At 43.0% G+C, this 21,370-nt stretch overlaps 1 protein-coding gene across 4 annotated transcripts in view; it reads left to right on the top strand.

Moving 5' to 3' along the window:
* Window positions 1-21,370, top strand: part of LOC126473500 (15-hydroxyprostaglandin dehydrogenase [NAD(+)]-like) — a 229,221-nt gene that overhangs the window by 29,652 nt on the left and 178,199 nt on the right. Inside the window, exon 1 of one of the 4 annotated variants that reach the window (XM_050100587.1) lies at window positions 13,048-13,099. The exons of the other annotated variants lie outside the window; for them this stretch is intronic. The gene's annotated coding sequence lies outside the window, so the exon portion shown is untranslated. Of the gene's footprint in view, window positions 1-13,047; window positions 13,100-21,370 lie in introns of those variants that run through there. 4 annotated transcript variants of the gene reach the window in all.

The raw sequence follows: 21,370 nt of genomic DNA, 5'->3' as shown, positions 1-21,370 counted from the left end.
ATCATGAATACGATATTTCGTAATGATGTGGAACGAGTCGAATTTTCCAATACATGACATAATTAGGTTAATTTAACAACATACTTAAGTTAATATAACAAATTTAATTTTTTGTGTTTTTTTATTTTTATTTTTCTATTTTTTATTTTTTTCTATTTTTTTTCTTAATTTATATCTAAAAATTCCTCTATGGAGTAGAAGGAGTTGTCATTCAGAAATTCTTTTAATTTCTTCTTAAATACTTGTTGGTTATCTGTCAGACTTTTGATACTATTTGGTAAGTGACCAAAGACTTTAGTGCCAGTATAATTCACCCCTTTCTGTGCCAAAGTTAGATTTAATCTTGAATAGTGAAGATCGTCCTTTCTCCTAGTATTGTAGTTATGCACACTGCTATTACTTTTGAATTGGGTTTGGTTGTTAATAACAAATTTCATAAGAGAGTATATATACTGAGAAGCTACTGTGAATATCCCTAGATCCTTAAATAAATGTCTGCAGGATGATCTTGGGTGGACTCCAGCTATTATTCTGATTACACGCTTCTGTGCAATAAATACTTTATTCCTCAGTGATGAATTACCCCACAATATGATGCCATATGAAAGCAATGGGTGAAAATAGGCGTAGTAAGCTAATTTACTAAGATGTTTATCACCAAAATTTGCAATGACCCTTATTGCATAAGTAGCTGAACTCAAACGTTTCAGCAGATCATCAATGTGTTTCTTCCAATTTAATCTCTCATCAATGGACATACCTAAAAATTTGGAATATTCTACCTTAGCTATATGCTTCTGATTAAGGTCTATATTTATTAATGGTGTCATACCATTCACTGTACGGAACTGTATGTACTGTGTCTTATCAAAATTCAGTGAGAGTCCGGTTACAAGGAACCACTTAGTAATTTTCTGAAAGACAGTATTGACAATTTCATCAGTTAATTCTTGTTTCTCAGGTGTGATTACTATACTTGTATCATCAGCAAAGAGAACTAACTTTGCCTCTTCATGAATATAGAATGGCAAGTCATTAATATATAATAAGAACAAGAAAGGACCCAAGACTGACCCTTGTGGAACACCATTCTTGATAGTTCCCCAGTTTGAGGAATGTGCTGATCTTTGCATGTTACGAGAACTACTTATTTCAACTTTCTGCACTCTGCCAGTTAGGTACGAATTAAACCATTTGTGCACTGTCCCACTCATGCCACAATACTTGAGCTTGTCTAGCAGAATTTCATGGAATCTTCTCTGCAGTCATTCAGCCCACAAACCAGTCGACATAGGCTAACCCTCACGGAAGCACCTGGAAACCATCCCATGTTAAACGAAGCTTCTAATTTTTTAGAACCTCTTACAGTTTTAGACTTTCTTAGTTTTCATGCTGCTACACTATGTGACCAAAAGTATCCGGACACCCCGAAAAACATATTTTTCATATTAGGAGCATTGTGCTACCACCTACTGCCAGCTACTCCATATCAACGACCTCATTAAGTTATGAGACATCGTGAGAGAGTAGAATGGGGCGCCCCGCGGCACTCGCGGACTTCGAACGTGGTCAGGTGATCGGGTGTCACTTGTGCCATACGTCTGTACGCGAGATTTCGACACTCCTAAACATCCCGAGGTCCACTGTTTTCCTTTTGATAGTGAAGTGGAGAGCCTTGGGAGAGCCAGTCATGGCAAAACTGTACCATCTGGTGAGCAAGATGTATGAGACAGGCGAAATACCCTCAGACTTCAAGAAGAATATAATAATTCCAATCCCAAAGAAAGCAGGTGTTGACAGATGTGAAAATTACCGAACTATCAGTTTAATAAGTCACAGCTGCAAAATACTAACACGAATTCTTTACAGACGAATGGAAAAACTGGTAGAAGCGGACCTCGGGGAAGATCAGTTTGGATTCCGTAGAAATGTTGGAACACGTGAGGCAATACTAACCTTACGACTTATCTTAGAAGAAAGATTAAGAAAAGGCAAACCTACGTTTCTAGCATTTGTAGACTTAGAGAAAGCTTTTGACAATGTTGACTGGAATACTCTCTTTCAAATTCTGAAGGTGGCAGGGGTAAAATACAGGGAGCGAAAGGCTATTTACAATTTGTACAGAAACCAGATGGCAGTTATAAGAGTCGAGGGGCATGAAAGGGAAGCAGTGGTTGGGAAGGGAGTGAGACAGGGTTGTAGCCTGTCCCCGATGTTATTCAATCTGTATATTGAGCAAGCAGTAAAGGAAGCAAAAGAAAAATTCGGAGTAGGTATTAAAATTCATGGAGAAGAAGTAAAAACTTTGAGGTTCGGCGATGACATTGTAATTCTATCAGAGACAGCAAAGGACTTGGAAGAGCAGTTGAACGGAATGGACAGTGTCTTGAAAGGAGGATATAAGATGAACATCAACAAAAGCAAAACAAGGATAATGGAATGTAGTCAAATTAAATCGGGTGATGCTGAGGGAATTAGATTAGGAAATGAGACACTTAAAGTAGTAAAGGAATTTTGCTATTTAGGGAGTAAAATAACTGATGATGGTCGAAGTAAAGAGGATATAAAATGTAGACTGGCAATGGCAAGGAAATCGTTTCTGAAGAAGAGAAATTTGTTAACATCGAGTATAGATTTAAGTGTCAGGAAGTCGTTTCTGAAAATATTTGTATGGAGTGTAGCCATGTATGGAAGTGAAACATGGACGATAACTAGTTTGGACAAGAAGAGAATAGAAGCTTTCGAAATGTGGTGCTACAGAAGAATGCTGAAGATAAGGTGGGTAGATCACGTAACTAATGAGGAGGTATTGAATAGGATTGGGGAGAAGAGAAGTTTGTGGCACAACTTAACTAGAAGAAGGGATCGGTTGGTAGGACATGTTTTGAGGCATCAAGGGATCACAAATTTAGCATTGGAGGGCAGCGTGGAGGGTAAAAATCGTAGAGGGAGACCAAGAGATGAATACACTAAGCAGATTCAGAAGGATGTAGGTTGCAGTAGGTACTGGGAGATGAAGAAGCTTGCGAAGGATAGAGTAGGATGGAGAGCTGCATCAAACCAGTCTCAGGACTGAAGACCACAACAACAACAACAGTGAAGTGGAAATGTGAAGGCACACGTACAGCACAAAAGCGTACAGGTCGACCTCGTCTGTTGAGTGACAGAGACCGCTGGCAATTGAAGAGGGTCGTAATGTGTAATAGGGAGACATCTATCCAGACCATCACACAGGAATTCCAAACTGCATCAGGATCCATTGCAAGTACTATGACAGGTAGGCGGGAGGTGAGAAAACTTGGATTTCATTGTCGAGCGGCTACTCATAAGCCACACATCACGCCGGTAAATGCCAAACGACGCCTCGCTTGGTGTAAGGAGCGTAAACATTGAACGATTGAACAGTAGAAAGACGTTGTGTGGAGTGACGAATCATGGCACACAGTGTGGCGATCCGCTGGCAGGGTGTGGGTATGGCGAATCCCCGGTAAATGTCATCTGCCAGCGAGTGTAGTGCCAACAGTAAAATTCGGAGGTGGTGGTATTATGGTGTGGAGGAGGCTTCCACCCCATGTTGTTTTGCGTGACACTATCACAACACAGGCCTACATTGATGTTTTAAGCACATTCTTGCTTCCCACTCTTGAAGAGCAATTCGGGGATGGCAATTGCATCTTTCAACACGATCGAGCACCTGTTCATAATGCACGGCCTGTGGCGGAGTGGTTAGTCGACAACAACATCCCTGTATAGGACTCTCCTGTACAGAGTCCTGTCATGAATCCTATGGGACACCTCTGGGATGTTTTGTAACGTTGACTTCGTGCCAGGCCTCACTGACCGACATCGATACTTCTCCTCAGTGCAGCATTCCGTGAAGAATGGGCTGCTTTTCCCCAAGAAACCTTCCAGCACCTGATCGAACGTTTGCCTGCGATAGTGGAAGCTGTCATTAAGGTTACGGGTAGGCCAACACCGTACTGAATTCCAACATTACCGATGGAGGTCACCAAGAACTTGTAAATCATTTTCAGCCAGGTGTCCGGATACTTTTGATCACATAGTGTATGTTATCTGAAAGTTAGCTGAAAAATGTGGAAATATGTGTAAAATCATAAACACAGGTCAGAAAATGTTGTTTGTTGGGATAGAGGGGAAGTAGTTGGTAGGGTTCTGACACTCAAGACACACCTCCTTACCCCCCTCCCTCATCCGAAAGCAAGAGAACTAGTGGTCATTAATATCGGTACGAGGTACCATCTGCTATGAGTCTTACAGCTTTCCCTCGCGTTTCCATTTCTTCACACATCCCCAAGCACTCATTCCGCGCCACGTCTCGCAGGCGGCCAACGTTCGGCGTTGTCGACAGTAAAGCTCTGTGTAAGAGAGCTTAAGGCGACTCTGGCCAGTTGTGTCATCTGTCGGACTGGCGTGTGTACTACAGGCTTCCTGCTTTCTAAACCCGGCCAGAACACACCCAACTCCGTGAAGAATGAATATCTGTGCCACAACGCGACACTCGTTATCTTGCTTATTGCGAGCACGCTTCCAGTACCAACACAAATTTTTAGTGCCACTGGTGAGACTGTGCCACTCGTTAGTGCTGAACATTACAAGCACAGGATCTTCAATTGGGTGTGTGGAAATAACGCAGTTGGGGGAATAGATTTAGGACAGGATCGTCGCCATGGCATGGGAACATACATTATGTGAATTAAATTCACTGAAATGGAGTTAATGCAAATGCATAATATCGACTGTGCTGGCTGTGCCACAGTCATCACACGGTACTCTTGACACCTCTGTGACGAACTTTAACATATATTCAGTCAAGGTGGTCGGTAATATTTTTGCATAATTTTTCGTACTTCCCTCCTTATCCCTCGTACAGAAACCAGATGGCAGTTATAAGAGTCGAGGGACATGAAAGGGAAGCAGTGGTTGGGAAGGGAGTAAGACAGGGTTGCAGCCTCTCCCCGATGTTGTTCAATCTGTATATTGGGTAAGCAGTAAAGGAAACAAAAGAAAAATTCGGAGTGGGTATTAAAATTCATGGAGAAGGCAAGGTCCCGACAGTCACAGAGGGCGGGCCTATTAGTTATAGGGAGCTCCAACGTTAGGCGGGTTATGGAGCCCCTCAGGAAAATAGCGGGTAGGTCGGGGAAGAATGCCAGTGTGCACTCGGTGTGCTTGCTGGGGGGTCTCGTCCGTAATGTGGAGGAGGCCCTTCCGGCAGCTATTGAACGCACTGGGTGTGACCGGCTGCAGATAGTAGCACATGTCGGAACGAATGACGCCTGCCGCTTGGGTTCTGAGGCCATCCTTGGTTCCTTCCGGCGGCTGGCTGATTTGGTGAAGACAACCAGCATCGCACGCGGAGTGCAAGCTGAGCTTAATATCTGCAGCATAGTGCCCAGAGTCGATCGCGGTCCTCTGGTTTGGAGCCGTGTGGAGGGTCTAAACCAGAGGCTCAGACGACTCTGCGACTATAATGGTTGCAAATTCATCGACCTCCGTTATTGGGTGGAGAACTGTAGGGCCCCCCTAGACAGGTCAGGCGTGCGCTACACACCGGAAGCAGCTACTAGGGTAGCAGAGTACGTGTGGCGTGCACACGGGGGTTTTTAGGTTAGAGGGACCCCCCCTTGGGCGAAACGATAAAATACCTGACGGCTTACCAGAGAGGACATTATCATCGTTGATAAAGAACGTCCGTCCTCAGAGACCAAAAACAGGAAAATTTAACGTAATATTGGTAAACTGCAGGAGTATCCAGGGCAAGGTTCCTGAATTAGTATCTCTTATTGAAGGAAATAGTGCGCATATAGTATTAGGAACGGAAAGTTGGTTAAAACCGGAAGTGAACAGTAACGAAATCCTAGACACAGAATGGAATATATACCGCAAGGATAGGATAAACGCCAATGGTGGAGGAGTATTTATAGCAGTAAAGAATTCAATAATATCCAGTGAAGTTATTAGCGAATGCGAATGTGAAATAATCTGGGTTAAGTTAAGTATCAAAGGTGGGTCAGATATGATAGTCGGATGCTTCTATAGACCACCTGCATCAGCAACCGTAGTAGTTGAGCGCCTCAGAGAGAGCCTGCAGAACGTCGTGAAGAAGTTTCGTGATCATACTATTGTAATAGGGGGAGACTTCAATCTACCAGGTATAGAATGGGATAGTCACACAATCAGAACTGGAGCCAGGGACAGAGACTCTTGTGACATTATCCTGACTGCCTTGTCCGAGAATTACTTCGAGCAGATAGTTAGAGAACCAACTCGTGAAGCTAACGTTTTAGACCTCATAGCAACAAATAGACCGGAACTTTTCGACTCCGTGAATGTAGAAGAGGGTATCAGTGATCATAAGTCAGTGGTTGCATCAATGACTACAAGTGTAATAAGAAATGCCAAGAAAGGAAGGAAAATATATTTGCTTAACAAGAGTGATAGGGCACAAATCGCAGAATATCTGAGTGACCACCATCAAACGTTCATTTCTGAGGAAGAGGATGTGGAACAAAAATGGAAAAAATTCAGAAACATCGTCCAGTACGCCTTAGATAAGTTCGTACCGACTAAGGTCCAAAGCGAGGGGAAAGATCCACCGTGGTATAACAATCATGTACGAAAGGTACTACGGAAACAAAGAAAGCTTCATCATAGGTTTAAGAGTAGTCGAATCATAGCTGATAAGGAAAAGCTGAACGAAGCGAAAAAGAGCGTAAAGAGAGCAATGAGAGAAGCATTCAACGAATTCGAACATAAAACATTGGCAAACAATCTAAACAAGAACCCTAAAAAGTTTTGGTCATATGTAAAATCGGTAAGCGGATCTAAATCCCCTATTCAGTCACTCGTTGACCACGATGGCACCGAAACAGAGGACGACCGAAGAAAGGCAGAAATACTGAATTCAGTGTTCCGAAACTGTTTCACTGCGGAAAATCGTAACACGGTCCCTGACTTCAGCCGTCGCACGGACGCCAAAATGGAAAATATTGAAATAAACGATATCGGAATTGAAAAACAACTGCTATCACTTAGTAGCGGAAAAGCATCCGGACCAGACGAGATACCCTTAAGATTCTACAGTGATTATGCTAAAGAACTTGCCCCCTTTCTATCAGCAATTTATCGTAGATCGCTGGAAGAACGTAAAGTACCTAGCGACTGGAAGAAAGCGCAGGTCGTTCCCATTTTCAAGAAGGGTCGTAAATCAGATGCGAATAATTATAGGCCTATTTCGCTTACGTCAATCTGTTGTAGAATAATGGAACATGTTTTGTGTTCTCGTATTATGACGTTCTTAGATAATACAAATCTCCTTCATCATAACCAACATGGATTCCGCAAACAGAGATCATGTGAAACTCAGCTCGCCCTATTTGCCCAAGAAATTCACAGTGCCGTAGACACTGGCGAGCAAATTGATGCCGTATTCCTGGACTTCAGGAAGGCATTTGATACGGTTCCGCACTTACGTTTAGTGAAAAAAATACGAGCTTACGGAATATCGGACCAGGTTTGTGATTGGATTCAGGATTTCCTAGAAGAAAGAACACAACATGTCATTCTTAACGGTTCAAAATCTGCAGATGTAGAGGTAATTTCGGGAGTACCGCAGGGAAGCGTGATAGGACCTTTATTGTTTACAATATACATAAATGACTTAGTTGACAACATCGGTAGCTCCGTGAGGCTATTTGCAGATGACACGGTTGTCTACAAGAAAGTAGCAACATCAGAAGACTCGTACGTACTCCAGGAGGACCTGCAGAGGATTAATGCATGGTGCGACAGCTGGCAGCTTTCCCTAAACGTAGATAAATGTAATATAATGCGCATACATAGGGGCAGAAATCCATTCCAGTACGATTATGCCATAGGTGGTAAATCATTGGAAGCGGTAACGACCGTAAAATACTTAGGAGTTACTATCCGGAGCGATCTGAAGTGGAATGATCACATAAAACAAATAGTGGGAAAAGCAGGCGCCAGGTTGAGATTCATAGGAAGAATTCTAAGAAAATGTGACTCATCGACGAAAGAAGTAGCTTACAAAACGCTTGTTCGTCCGATTCTTGAGTATTGCTCATCAGTATGGGACCCTTACCATGTTGGATTAATAGAAGAGATAGACATGATCCAGCGAAAAGCAGCGCGATTCGTCATGGGGACATTTAGTCAGCGCGAGAGCGTTAAGGAGATGCTGAACAAGCTCCAGTGGCGGACACTTCAAGAAAGGCGTTACGCAATACGGAGAGGTTTATTATCGAAATTACGAGAGAGCACATTCCGGGAAGAGATGGGCAACATATTACTACCGCCCACATATATTTCGCGTAATGATCACAACGAAAAGATCCGAGAAATTAGAGCAAATACGGAGACTTACAAGCAGTCGTTCTTCCCACGCACAATTCGTGAATGGAACAGGGAAGGGGGGATCAGATAGTGGTACAATAAGTACCCTCCGCCACACACCGTAAGGTGGCTCGCGGAGTATAGATGTAGATGTAGATAGAGGTTCGCCGATGACATTGTAATTCTGTCGGAGACAGCAAAGGACTTGGAAGAGCAGTTGAATGGAATGGACAGTGTCTTAAAAGGAGGATATAAGATGAACATCAACAAAAGCAAAACAAGGATATTGGAATGTAGTCTAATTAAGTCGGGTGATGCTGAGGGAATTAGATTAGGAAATGAGACACTTAAAGTAGTAAAGGAGTTTTGCTATTTGGGGAGCAAAATAACTGACGATGGTCGAAGTAGAGAGGATATAAAATGTAGACTGGCAATGGCAAGGAAAGCCTTTCTGAAGAAGAGAAATTTGTTAACATCGAGTATAGATTTAAGTGTCAGGAAGTCGTTTCTGAAAGTATTTGTATGGAGTGTAGGCATGTATGGAAGTGAAACATGGACGATAAACAGTTTGGACAAGAAGAGAATAGAAGCTTTCGAAATGTGGTGCTACAGAAGAATGCTGAAGATTAGATGGGTAGATCACATAACTAATGAGGAAGTATTGAATAGGATTGGGGAGAAGAGAAGTTTGTGGCACAACTTGACCAGAAGAAGGGATCGGTTGGTAGGACATGTTCTGAGGCATCAAGGGATCACCAATTTAGTATTGGAGGGCAGCGTGGAGGGTAAAAATCGTAGAGGGAGACCGAGAGATGAATACATTAAGCAGATTCAGAAGGATGTAGGTTGCGGTAAGCACTGGGAGATGAAAAAGCTTGCACAGGATAGAGTAGCATGGAGAGCTGCATCAAACCACGACAACAACAACAACCTCCTTATCGTTCTCCAAGGTCAGAATCACACTCTTCTGCAACATGTTGAGCTGTGTAGATAGTACACAGACAGGAACATAAAAGTATTTATTTCAACTTGTGAGTTCGCCTCAGTATGAGTCCATGAGACGCAGGGCAGGTTCACACAGAGATTTCGAGGTGCACAGTTTCACAGGTAAAGCAAAAGAAAATAGCCACATTTCAGCGCTTGATATAAAATCGTTAAACATCATTAGGCAGTTCAATACTTTCAGATTATAACGTTGATTTAAAACAGTCCAGGGCTTTTAGAAACTTTAACTTCCACTAATGCAATTCGTTTCAGAATTAGAGATCTCAGACTCATAAATTTTCATATTTAAAGGCAATCCAAAAGCATCCTCCACTTCAAGACAGTTTTCACTCTTGTAGGCACAAACGACCAAGAATTTAAAATAGTCTTTTTCACACATTGCTTTCTTTTCATGCAATATTTTTACCGAATGGTAGAGTCCACTGGATGATTTTACTTCTATTGAAAGTTTCCATACCTGTTTGTTTGGGTTGCACTGATCGGTAACATAGCTCTGGCAACCGATTAGTCCAAAGAAACAGGACATTTTGACCAGGTAGTTTATTTAAAACAAGTACTTTATTTTGCGCTAATGTCCGGTTTGCCAGCGGTCTAACGCACGGCTTTCCGAGCGGGAAGGAGCTCCTGGTCCCCGGCCCGAATTTGTGTCAAGGTCCGGTGAACCGGCCAGTCTTTGGATGGTTTTTAGGCGGTTTTCCATCTGCCTCGGTGAATGCGGGCTGGTTCCCCTTATTCCGGTTCAGTTATACTATGTCGGCGATTGCTGCGCAAACAAATTCTCCACGTACGCGTACACCACCATTACTCTACCACGCAAACATAGTGGTTACACTCGTCTGGTGAGAGACATTCCCTGGGGGGTCCACCGGGGGCCAAACCGCACAGTAACCCTGGGTTCGGTGTGGGGCGGCGGAGGAGTGAAGTGGACTGCGGTAGTCGTCGTGGGGTTGCGGACCACTGCGGCTGCGGCGGGGACGGAGCCTCTCCGTCGTTTCTGGGTCCCCGGTTACCATACAATACTATACATACATTGTCCGGTTTCGAGTCAGCTCATTTTTAAGCGCACAAAGGGATTTGGACACACAAATGATGTACTTGTTTTAACAAACTCCACTCATGGATTTGAATTTATAGGGATTGTGGTGGCCACTCGGAAGGAATCAATCAACCGCGTAATCTTCGGACTTGGGTCCTGCAATACAACTACTAGTACTATTTGGGAGTTGTAAAATGAGAATATGGTTGCAACAGCTACTTCTTCCGAGTTTACTGATCCTTCACGAGTCGTGAACTGTGCCGACTGTGGAAGAACTATGTTGTTGTTGTTGTTGTTGTCTTCAGACTGGTTTGATGCAGCTCTCCACGTTACCCTGTGCAAGACTGTATTCCCCTCTTGCTCTCCCTCTAAAATTTTTACCCCGCACTCTTCCCTTCAATACTAAATTGGTGACCGCTTGGTGTCTCACAACGTGTCCTACCAGGCCGACAAGTTCCTCTAGTCAGGTTGTGCCATAATATTTTCTCCCCAATTCTATTCAGCATCTCCTCATTAGTCTCGTGATCTACACATCTAACCTTCTGCGTTCTTCTGCAGAACCACATTTCAAAAGCTTCTATTCTCTGCTAGTGTATTGTCCATGTTTAACCTCCTCACATGACTACACTCCAGAGAAATACTTTTAGGAAAGAATTCCTAACACTTAAATATATATTCGATGTCAACAAAAAACTAACCTTTCCGTACAACTCCTCTTCCAAGTCCTTTGCTGTCTCTAATAGAATTACAATGTCATTGACAAACTCAGTTTTTATTTCGTCTGCCCGAACTATAATTCGTGCTCCAAATTTTTCTCTTGTTTCCTTTCACTGCTTACTCAATGTACAGATTGAACAATATGGGCGATAGGCTGCAACTCTTTCCCACTCCCTTCTCAACTACTGCTTCCCTTTCACGCCCCTCGGTTCTTATAACTGCCATGTGCTTCATATACAAGTTGGTACAAGTTGTAAATAACCTTTGGCTCCCTGTATTTCACCTCTGCTGCCTTCAAGACTTCAAAGACAGTTTTCCCGTCGACATTGTCGAAAGCTTTCTTTAAGTCTAGAAATGCTATAAACGTAGGTTTTCCTCTCCTGAACCTGTCTTCCTAGACATCTTGTAGGCTCAGTATTGCCTCGCATGTTCCTGCATTTTTCGCGAGTCCAAACTGATCTTCCCCGTGGTCGGCTTCTACCAGTTTTTCCATTCTTCTCTAAAGAATTCGTGTTACTATTTTGCAACGATAATTTATTACTCTGATATTTCGGTAATTTTCACACCTGTCTTCAACTGCTTACTTTGGAATTGGAATTATTACATTCTTCTTGAAGTCTGAGGATATTTCGCCTATCTCATGCGTCTTGCACGCCAGATCTGCCGGTACTCTGTCAAATTCTTCTCGCAGTACGATATTTCCCATCTTATCTTCATCTACCCCCTCTTCCATTACTGTGATATTGCCTTCTAGCTCATCTCCCTTGTATAGATCCTTTACATACGCCTACCACATTCAGACTTGTTTTCCATCTGAGTGATTGATATTCACATACTTATTTCTCTTTTCTCCAAAGGGCTCTTTAATTTTCCTATAGTTGGTATCTGTCTTTCCCCTAGTGAAATATGAATCCTCACATTTTCCCTCTAGCCGTTCCTGTCAATCACCTTTTTAGATTTTTATATTCTCTTACGCCTGCTTCATTTGCTGCATTTTTTTATTTTCTCCTTTCATCAGTTAGATTCAATATCTCCTGTGTTATTCAAGTATTTCTACTAGCTCTTGCCTTTTTACCTACTTGATCTTCAAGTCATCTCTCAAAGCTACCCAATCGTCTTCTACTGTATTCCTTTCCCCCTTTCTACTCAATCGTTGCCTAATGTTCCCTCTGAAACTCTCAACAGCCTGTGGTTCTTTTAGCCTATCCTGATCCCATCTCGTTAATATCTTACCATTTTGCAATTTATTTAGTTTTAATCTACAGCTCAAATCAATAAATTGCGTTCAGTATCCACATCTGCTCTTGGAAATGTTTTACAATTTAAAATCTGAATCCTAAACTTCTGTCCAACCATTATATAATCAAACTGATACCTGCCAATGTCTCCAGGTCTCTTCCTCGCTTACCAATGTGTGTGAAATCTTATGGGACTTAACTGCTAAGGTCATCAGTCCCTAAGCTTACACACTACTTAACCTATCCTAAGGACAAACACACACACCAATGCCCGAGGGAGGACTTGAACCTCCGCCGGGACTAGCCGCACAGTCCATGACTGCAGCGCCTGAGACCGCTCGGCTAATGCCCCGCGGCTCCTCGCTTACAGCTTTCTGTCATGATTCTTAAACCAAGTGTTAAAGAGATGATTATATTCTGTGCAGAATTCTGCCAGGCAGCTTCCTCTTTCATTCCTTTCCCCCACAAGCACTACAAGATGTACGAAACTTTCGGAGCCCGATTGAATCAGTTCTGGTCGGATACATTTAAGACTGGCGAGCACATTAGCAGTCGGAAGATAGTCCCGGTGGACGCCGGCGAGTGACGAAACTAGGTGGCCGTGGCCCACACAGACTGGCTGAGAAAGTTTGGTGGCAGCCGATGGGCTCACTGCGCCTCTAGCAGCGGATCTCACTCAGCCACACGAGTCGGCGACGTCCGCGCTGCGCGTACCACACAGCCTGCGGTAAGTCGCAACGCCACGCCTCTCGCTTCCCTAAGCTGGTGGCTATGCCAGGGGCGGGCTATTATGTTTGTCGGTGGGGCGGTTGGCTAGAAGAGAAAGAAGACCCAGGTGTCATCCCCTCCACAGTTAAGGGACAAAAACCTTCAAAAACCACTGTTTAAAGCTGTTTGGGTACTTAAAAATATCGAACAATTCTTCTTTGACGAAAAAATTTAATATTTCTTGTGAAAGTATTCACAACCTTTTCCTGTATAACTTCTTTTATATAATTTATATAATTGTTAACATACAGCAACAAGCTCATAAACCTTATATTAACAGAGTTCATATGCAAATTAAAAGTAAATAAACTGAAATCACAATAAAATACTTTAAAAACTGTAGTGTGTTGATAGTTATATTTTTGCCAGTTTGGTTCATATTTAGGCTTATATTTTGATAATCATAATTGTAAAGTCTTGAATAGATACTTAAATATCTTTTTTTTTCTAATTTTTGTTTTCAATACAGTTCAGAATAATATTCGTCGACCCGCACTTTTTTTCAGTTTTTATACAAAATAGCAATCTAAGCGCGTGAATGCTTCACATTGAGCTACCGCTGGCGGAACATTGTAGCAACGGCAACAATGGGGGCCAAACAGGTAGTGCCCTAAGAGAAACGCGAAGAGCGTGCTAATGTGGCAGATCGGAAAGCCCTGCTACGGTTTGGCGCCCACTATTCGAACAGGAGGGGCATCACAAGTCACTGCCACGCCAGTTAAGGTGGCTTGGGGAGTAAATGACTCAATGCACTGTCCAAGACTCTAAATTCGCGTGCTTAACTTTGGCGCAGATTACCAAAATTGTCATTTGATTTTAATTTAATTTCAACCCACGGCGGGGTGAGGGGGGGGGGGAAACGCCCCCTCCACCCCCAACCCTTTAATTCGCCCTTGGGCTATGCATGTTGCTTGAGATTAAGAGCACGGAATCTCTCTCTTTTCCTCCACACCCGGAAGCCACAGATACGTCACGTGGCTCATCTGGCTTGCTTAACGTTTTTCGTACTGTTTCACTCGTCCGTGTAGTACGTAGCGTAGGGGAAGCGGTGTAGTGATGGCCACATAAGGATAGGTGTCTTCTGAGGATCTTGTGCAAAAGAATTATTGTTAGAAAACCGATTCCTTAATTTCAGCAACTCAGCAAAAAGCCTTTGTCTCTATCTCAATTAAAATAACCATTTACTTTTATATTAGGCCTGTGTCGCTTGTATTCGAAGATAGAATGAAATTTGTATTTCCATACAGTCACTGGCCATAAAATAGTTATTGGCCACAAGTAGCACTTTCACGCATATTGTACTGGTGTGGCTTTGGAATACGGTTCTTACGCTATACGCCTATTCGTAATTTGTTTTTCTTTTTTTGGGGGCGAGGGGGTGGTGTACTAGCTGTCACTAAAGTTTTCAACCACTCGCTAACAGCTAGTACACCCCCCCCCCCCAAAATGTCGGCTCTATCACCCTCTCTCTCTCTCTCTCCCCCCCTCTCTCTCTCTCTCTCTCATACACACACACAGCATAAACATCATAAATAGAAGTTAGTCTCGAACGTATACTTCGTTAGGTTGGCAGCAAGTAGGTAAACATACCAAAGAGGATGAAACACGTAATTGAGTCGCAATATCTACGTTGTGAAAAACAGTGTCCGACGAAATAGTCGTATCGAGTGACAAAAGAACAGTAGTACACCACAAAAAATAGTGAGAAACATGTTGAAAAGTGTGAGGAAGGCTAGAACACAAAGTTGTGATTCTATGGCAGTGATAAAAGTAGTAGTGCGACCTCCAGACCCGATGTGAGGAAACGGAGATCAGAAAATCGTAAGTAATTACTTTTTTACAAAAAAAATCGCGAAGTGGACTGTCGCGAAGTGGACTGTTTAATAATCTAAAACTAACAAAACTGTATCGTTATAGATCCCACTGATGATGCCTTAGAACAGGAGAAGGCGAAACGCCTATGGGATAAATAAAGTAACTAGCAGCAGGAAAGCCAGTTTTATTTACAAAACAAGTATTTTTCTATACCTCTGAAGTGATTCCACAAGGCTGCCTCTCTGTTTGCCTCTCTGTTTGACGGCTGCCCGTTCGCTTAGGCGGCCCTGTCACACGAGGTATTCTTCCGCATAGTCATATTTAACAACCCTCTTATAAGACTTTGATGTTGTTGGAGAACCATCGTGAATTGGCCCACTGTTTACAAAGTGGGCACTACTAAAATCCAGAAGTCAGGGTGGTCTTTTCAGCGGGCCGGATGACTTTTGTCTGTTGTTTCTCTTAACGATAATGTGTAATGCCAAAGTGCCAAATAATAATATAGGTAACGTATCTGTGAAGGATAATTATTGTTATGTAATTGGACACTTAATGTTTCAATGATTGCCGGGGTTGCCAATCATTGAAAAAAATGTATCGGTATAGCAGGAGGATATTTTCTGTTATAGTTCAAAAAACACGTGAATCACATTCTTTCGTCACATACGAATCTGTGGGATCCTGCCCACTAGTCTAATATAGAGGCCTAGGAATCTGTTTTCTCGGATAGCTCGACAACATTCAAGCAAATCTTATTAATGGAGTTTATTGCAGAAATTGAATTGACATTACTTAACTTTGCCTTTTCACAAACAGGTGTCGCAAGCAATTGGCGACATGCAAATAATCAGTGTCCTTTGATACATACAATTTCCATGCAAGTAAATAATACAGATTGCAAGTCACGACTAGGGAGTTAGGATGACGGCTCGTCTTCCAGTGCGGCTCTTCTAGTGCGGCCGAGGCTAGCTGGAGCGGCGCCTATATTCTCTCCGAGTAGGGGCCGCTCCTGTCGTGGTGACGTCCTAGTCAGCGTGCTATTGGCTGGCGTCGTCTCACAGCCTTCTCTGCGGTTGCGCTCCGGGCCGATGTGCCGGCGCTTGATGGTACGCCGGAACAGAATCAACATTTACAAAGTTTATATTTCTAGTTTTAAATTTATGTGATACATGGAAAAGGTACACAGAACTGTAACCCCTAAAAATTCATAAGGCTGTCCCATATGGTATGATAACATAACACCATAAAAAGGATTTTCAGCTATTGTTCTGCAGTGCTACAAACTAAACATATACTTTTGAATTCCAGAATGAGATTTTCACTCTGCAGCGGAGTGTGCGCTGATATGAAACTTCCTGGCAGATTAAAACTGTGTGCCCGACCGAGACTCGAACTCGGGACCCGAGTTCGAGTCTCGGTCGGGCACACAGTTTTAATCTGCCAGGAAGTTTCATATCAGCGCACACTCCGCTGCAGAGTGAAAATCTCATTCTGGAAACATCCCCCAGGCTGTGGCTAAGCCATGTCTCCGCAATATCCTTTCTTTCAGGAGTGCTAGTTCTGCATGTTTCGCAGGAGAGCTTCTGTAAAGTTTGGAAGGTAGGAGACGAGGTACTGGCAGAAGTAAAGCTGTGAGTACCGGACGTGAGTCGTGCTTCGGTGGCTCAGTTGGTAGAGCACTTGCCCGCGAAAGGCAAGGTCCCGAGTTCGAGTCTCGGTCGGGCACACAGTTTTAATCTGCCAGGAAGTTTCATATACTTTTGAATTGCTTGTACAAGAAGAGCCTATGGATGTCACCTGTGAACAAATCAGATGACTCGTATGAGATATCAAAAGGTGGCCAACGACTGTGTTGTTTCCCCTGTGTTGTTACGGAAATGGCCGCTTCTTAGCGACCTGATGCGTTTTTGACGAGGGCGATAGTTAGCCTGACGCGTGATAACAGCTTGCCTCATTTAACTCTAAATGGTGTAAATGTGTCTAAATCTACGTCTGTACTCAGTGATTACGGCGTCTTGTGGAATATACACGGAGTATCTCAATCACCTATCTGCCTCCCCACTTCACCTGCGAATGGTAAGCGGAAAGTTTCGAGTCATCAATTCTGAATTGTTTTAATGCGACAGGCCACGAATTCCTCCCATGTGCCAACCTCTTCATACCATAGTAGCACTTGCATCCGACATCCTCAATTATTTGTTCGATGTATTCCAATTTCTGTCTTTTCCTACAGTTTTTACCTTATACGGCTCCCTCTAGTACCTTGGAAGTTAGTCCCTGATATCTTAACACGTTTCGTGCCATCTGTCCTTCTTCTTGTCAATATTTTCCGCACGTTCCTTTCTTCGCCGATTCTGCGAGCATCTCCTCAATCCTTATCTTATCACTCCAGCTGATTTTCAACATCCTTCTCTAGCGCCACATGTCAAATGCCTCGATTCTCCTATTTTACAGTTTATCCATAGTTTAAGGTTCACTATCTAAGGTTCACTACCATACAATTCTCTGCTCCAAATACACATTCTCAGAAATTTGCTATCAACGCCCTCTGTGCATTTGCTAATCTGCTGTTTGTGTCCTCATTGCTTCGTCCTCCATATGTTATTTTGCTACCGTTTCAGTAGAATTCCTTAACTTGCAATGTTTTGATGCTAAGTTTATCGCTAAACTTGTGACTGCCATTTCTCATTGCTTTCCGCGCTGCTGCTACTGTCGCAATTTCGAATCCTGCCTCGGGCATGGATGTGTGTGATGTCCTTAGGTTAGTTAGGTTTAAGTAGTTCTCAGTCTAGCGGACTGATGACCTCTGCTGTTAAGTCCCATAGCACTTGGAGCCATTTGAACCATTTTTTTTTTAATCTCATTGCTTTCGTCTTTCCTCAGTTTGCTGTTGATCCATATTCTGCGTCGTTAGACTGTTCATTCCTTTCAACTGGCCCTCTAACTCTTCTTCACTTTCACTCAGGACAGCAGTGTCATAAGCGAATCTTATCACTGGTGACCTTTCACTCTAAGTAGAAATTCCACTAGCCGGCCGAAGTGGCCGAGCAGCTCTAGACGCTACAGTCTGGAGCCGCGCGACTGCTACGGTCGCAGGTTCGAATCCTTAGGTTAGTTAGGTTTAAGTAGTTCTAAGTTCTAGGGGACTGATGACCTCAGCAGTTAAGTCCCATAGTGCTCAGAGCCATTTTTTTGAAATTCCACTCTTGAACCTTCCTTTATTTCCGTCATTGCTCCTTCATTTAGCAGATTGTACAGTAGAAGCGAAAGACTACATCCCGGCCTTACTCCCCCTGTAATCCGATCACCTCGTGCTTGGTCTTCCATTCATATTGTTCCCTTTTGGTATTTTATGTCATACCTGTTGCCCTACAGCTTACTTCTATTTTTCTCAGAATTTCAAATATCTTGCACCATTTTACATTGTCGAACGCTTTTTCCAGGTCAGATCCTGTTACGTATCCTGATTTTTCGTAAGTCTTCACTGTATTATCAAGTGCAATGTCAGAACTACTTCCCTGGTGCCCCTTCCTTTCCGAAAGGCAAACTGGTACTCACTTTTTAATTCCATTCTTGCTTTTACTATCTTTGGATTGTGTGGAAAATCTAATGGCATGTCTACAATCTCTACACATCTACCTGAATAGTCGCTATTAAAGTCTTACTGTAATACTGGATTCCCTATGTCTTCCAGATCGACTACCATTTCTTCTTCTGTCACATCGTCCGACAACTCCTCTCTTGGAAATCCTAAATGTGCCGTTTCCACCTGTCCACACTCTCCTTTGCACTTAACGTAGATTTCTTCGCAGTTATCTTCCTTGTACCTACATTTGTTTACTCAACTTCCGTAATTACATTTTTTAGTAATATTCATTACTCTTCATTTGAACTGGCTACTGTGATATTCATTATCGCAGTATTTATAGCCTTAGAGAAATTCATCATTCCTCAGTGTTTCAGTATTTCACTTCTTTGCACAATAATTCTTCCAGACTAGTCTCTTAAACTTCAGCCTTATGATACGACTCTATACCTGCTTGCAAGTTCACCTTAAAATCAAATATCTGATTTCGGAATCTGTCTGACCATGATGTAATGCAGGTGGACTTTTCATGTATTTGCAGACGTTTTCCACATATACCTCCTCCTTTTGGGATTTTTGAAAGGTGGTTTTGCTATTACTCTCTTGTGCCTACTACCAAATCCATATTCACTCATAACTCTGTCTTCTATCATTTTCTTCTCGATGGGCACCACAGTCCCGATAAATTCGAAGGACGTTATTCCACTGGGCTATATTTGAAATTTCTTTATTTTGCAATTTCGGGCGCGGCTCAGTATAAAGTCCGTCTATATCAGCTGATGTGGATACATTGCCCTCGTCTTGTTATAAAATTGGGTGCCATGCGTATTTATGACTAGCAAGGTCAACGTCCATCTTGTAATGCACGGCTACAAAACGTACACAAACACGCACACACCTGTTCCTTCCTCTACAACTGTGTTCCAACCTTCCTTACGCCGGCCGCACTGGCCGAGCGGTTCTAGGCGCCTCAGTCCGGATCCGCACTGCTGCTACGGTCGCAGGTTCGAATCCCGCCTCGGGAATGGATGTGTGTGATGTCCTTAGTTAGGTTTAAGTAATTCTAAGTCTAGTGGACTGATGACCTCAGATGTTAAGTCCCATAGTGCTTAGAGCCATTTGAACCATTTTTGAACCCTCCTTGATAACTAGATTGTTATTTCCTTTTCATAGTCACCTACCCGCCCAATATCCTCGTATACCTTCTCTGTTTCTGTATCCTCTATTCGTGACGTCGGCATTTATATCTTCTACATCTACATCTATACTCCGCGAGCCACCTTACGGTGTGTGGCGGAGGGTACTTATTGTACCACTATCTGATCCCCCCTTCCCTGTTCCATTCACGAATTGTGCTTGGGAAGAACGACTGCTTGTAAGTCTCCGTATTTGCTCTAATTTCTCGGATCTTTTCGTTGTGATCATTACGCGAGATACATGTGGGCGGTAGTAATATGTTGCCCATCTCTTCCCGGAATGTGCTCTCTCGTAATTTCGATAATAAACCTCTCCGTATTGCGTAACGCCTTTCTTGAAGTGTCCGCCACTGGAGCTTGTTCAGCATCTCCGTAACGCTCTCGCGCTGACTAAATGTCCCCATGACGAATCGCGCTGCTTTTCGCTGGATCATGTCTATCTCTTCTATTAATCCAACCTGGTAAGGGTCCCATACTGATGAGCAATACTCAAGAATCGGACGAACAAGCGTTTTGTAAGCTACTTCTTTCGTCGATGAGTCACATTTTCTTAGAATTCTTCCTATGAATCTCAACCTTGCGCCTGCTTTTCCCACTATTTGTTTTATGTGATCATTCCACTTCAGATCGCTCCGGATAGTAACTCCTAAGTATTTTACGGTCGTTACCGCTTCCAATGATTTACCACCTATGGCATAATCGTACTGGAATGGATTTCTGCCCCTATGTATGCGCATTATATTACATTTATCTACGTTTAGGGAAAGCTGCCAGCTGTCGCACCATGCATTAATCCTCTGCAGGTCCTCCTGGAGTACGTACGAGTCTTCTGATGTTGCTACTTTCTTGTAGACAACCGTGTCATCTGCAAATAGCCTCACGGAGCTACCGATGTTGTCAACTAAGTCATTTATGTATATTGTAAACAATAAAGGTCCTATCACGCTTCCCTGCGGTACTCCCGAAATTACCTCTACATCTGCAGATTTTGAACCGTTAAGAATGACATGTTGTGTTCTTTCTTCTAGGAAATCCTGAATCCAATCACAAACCTGGTCCGATATTCCGTAAGCTCGTATTTTTTTTCACTAAACGTAAGTGCGGAACCGTATCAAATGCCTTCCTAAAGTCCAGGAATACGGCATCAATCTGCTCGCCAGTGTCTACGGCACTGTGAATTTCTTGGGCAAATAGGGCGAGCTGAGTTTCACATGATCTCTGTTTGCGGAATCCATGTTGGTTATGATGATGGAGATTTGTATTATCTAAGAACGTCATAATACGAGAACACAAAACATGTTCCATTATTCTACAACAGATTGACGTAAGCGAAATAGGCCTATAATTATTCGCATCTGATTTATGACCCTTCTTGAAAATGGGAACGACCTGCGCTTTCTTCCAGTCGCTAGGTACTTTACGTTCTTCCAGCGATCTACGATAAATTGCTGATAGAAAGGGGGCAAGTATTCTTGTTCGCGTTGGTTTTTGTCGATTCTGATGACAGCAACCCTATCACTGTTAATCACTCCCTGTGTTACCTACTTACTCATAACGAATCCTACACCCCTTATACAGTTTTCTGCTGCTGTTGATATTACCCCATATTCATCTGAGCTTTTGACTGACCCCC

The sequence above is a fragment of the Schistocerca serialis genome, chromosome 4 (genome assembly GCF_023864345.2).
Source record: "Schistocerca serialis cubense isolate TAMUIC-IGC-003099 chromosome 4, iqSchSeri2.2, whole genome shotgun sequence".
NCBI lineage: Eukaryota > Metazoa > Arthropoda > Insecta > Orthoptera > Acrididae > Schistocerca > Schistocerca serialis.
The sequence above is the reverse complement of the archived record's forward strand: the minus strand, read 5'-3'. Positions and strand labels throughout refer to the sequence as shown.